The sequence below is a fragment of the Penaeus japonicus genome, unplaced genomic scaffold (assembly GCF_977035675.1).
Source record: "Penaeus japonicus unplaced genomic scaffold, GWHDUDI00000001_assembly GWHDUDI00000036, whole genome shotgun sequence".
In the NCBI taxonomy this organism is placed as follows: Eukaryota; Metazoa; Arthropoda; class Malacostraca; order Decapoda; family Penaeidae; genus Penaeus; species Penaeus japonicus.
Window position 1 is genome coordinate 9389327 of NW_028234438.1, and position 2500 is coordinate 9391826.

The following is a 2500-nucleotide window of genomic DNA, read 5'->3' on the forward strand; positions in this document are numbered from 1 at the left end:
TTTGATTTATATTTTTGTTACAGGCCATTTTTTTTTTTTTTTTAAGAATCGCATATATGTTTTTTATACATATTTTTGTTTGGTATGTGTTAGGATTTGTATAGCTGTTGGCTTTATGTCTACCTTTGCTTTCCTTTTTGATGTGGTCTCATATTCTATTCTCATATTTATCTCGTATATTTTTTTCTAGTCCTTTGTGTTCGCTGTTTTTCAAGGGGAGGCGGTTGTTGAATCCCATTTCATGCAATATCAATAACTCTGAAGGATGATATTCATAGCTCAAAGCAAGGTTTATTTTGCCTGTATTACCTCGCATGGCAGAAAGGAACGGGAAAATGGAGGGAAATTGAGATAAAAAATAACTGATTTCTGTTATTCAGTCTTTTTCGTTGGCCTTTGTGCAGTTGGCACGGGATTTTTTATGAAAATAATTGAAATTGATATAATGATTGTTTGCGCATTTGCCTTCAAGGTATAAGCAGTACGTGAGAGTCTATACCTGGTCATTTGTATGCTTACGTCATAAAATTCCTGACTTCACTTGTTACAGTATGCATATTCAATTGGCTTGCAGTATCAGGTGATATGCTTGACCGATTTCTATGTACACACACACACACACACACACACACACACACACACACACACACACACACACACACACACACACACACACACACACACACACACACACACACACACACACACACACACACACACACACACACACACACACACACACACACACACACACACACACACACACACACAAGAATACTCTGTGATACCTGACGTCTTTGGAAACGAGTCATGCGTGGGTGCTAAAAGGAGCCGTGAGGCAAATGTTTGCACTGTCCATCAACATATTCCAATTTGCCAAATGAACGCCCTCGTAGGCTTACGTATGTGTGTGAGCGTACGTCTATAAGTGTGTTTGTTTGTGCGTGCGGAACCCCCTGAATGGGGTCACAATAAGGGGCCAATTTGTTTTATGGTCTCCAGTAGGGACGAGGTATCCAAGTACATAAAAGGGGATCATCGCCTTTATGGATTTAGGGATAATGAGGTGAAGCATTTTACGCCGCAGAAAAAGACGAACGGGAAGGAAAAACAGTTGACGAACGCGGTCGTGACGTCACAGTATATATGAACGTGAGAAGATCATTTCGTGAAGGATATACTTTTCGGATTTTTTAAAAGATATATAGATTTTTTATTTGGAAATTTCGTCTTATTTTCATTTGCTCTTTCTTTAACAGAGTTCATGGTCATAAATGCCTTTGTGATTGAATCGAAACGCGTCCGTTACATCTCTTTGTTGTCATTAATGATCAGGGTTGATTTATTGTTAGCTTGATATTTATGATTGAGGTTCCTTACCCTCTTTGTTTACAGTGAATGACATTCTTCATTAAATCCAGGTATTATTTTTTACGATGAATAAAGACCCTTCCTTATTTCAGAATGATTAATTGTAACGCTGATGGTAAAATAATGCTCTTATAAGATATTGATGAAGGAATATTTATGATTTATTAATGATGATAACAATGACAGTACTATCAATATACAAAACGACAAACGTAATACTGATAATAATGATAAACTCCCGCCGTAATGATACTTTCAAATTATAATAATGACAGGGGCCATAATGCTTACAATAACGATAATGTATGCCGCCACAACAATTATAATACTGATGATAAAAAACAATAATCATACACCTATTTTCCTGTTGTTTTTATGTGCACACTGTTTAAATGGACTTTTAGATTTTAGATGTAGACTTATTTGTAAAGAAACTTAGAGGATCTTATCACAGACTTTATGGATAGACCTTATATATAGGCCTATGGACATTTTATGTATACAGAGACTTAGAGACTCATATATAGACCCTATATACCTTTAAAATACACTCTATTACATCACTCCGACATCACACAAAGTATAGCAAAACCCACTGTGTAGCTAACCTCAAAATGGCGTCTTGATTCTTCTATCAAGAGAGCGACAAGAAACACTCACCTTTGGCGTTAGGGTCAAGGCAGAATTTAATTTGAGAACACATCAAGATCATATCAAAGACATCATGGCAAAGAACTAATTAGATGCATAAAGAGGCAGGCGGAAGTTGGGAGTTTTATTGGAACTTCAAAAATGGATCTAATTGTTTATAGTTCTGTTTTTCTGTTATCTTTGTTTGTTCAGAATTTGCTAAGTCGTTTGTTGAGTTCCACTGGTCAGTTGTCACGTGATTTGTTTTTTTACTTATGTGCTATGTTGCTGTGCAGATGTGCTACGCCCGCGTGTATGTGGGCGTGCGGGTGTCCACGGATAAGTGATGATGTTTTTTTGTATATATTTTTCGCAGTTTATATAACTGTTTGCTTGTGTGTGCGTGTTATTGGTTGCATGTTGGATTACTGTTTTGTGTGTTGTATGTTTTGTGTGTTCTTATACATGTAAATGTGTGTTATATGTAAGTATTTGTCCC

At 36.5% G+C, this 2500-nt stretch overlaps 1 protein-coding gene across 15 annotated transcripts in view; it reads left to right on the forward strand.

The window, feature by feature from the left end:
- The window catches only part of LOC122260803 (aquaporin-7), a 79520-nt gene that overhangs the window by 41969 nt on the left and 35051 nt on the right, over positions 1-2500 (forward strand). The gene's annotated exons all lie outside the window — the stretch shown is intronic.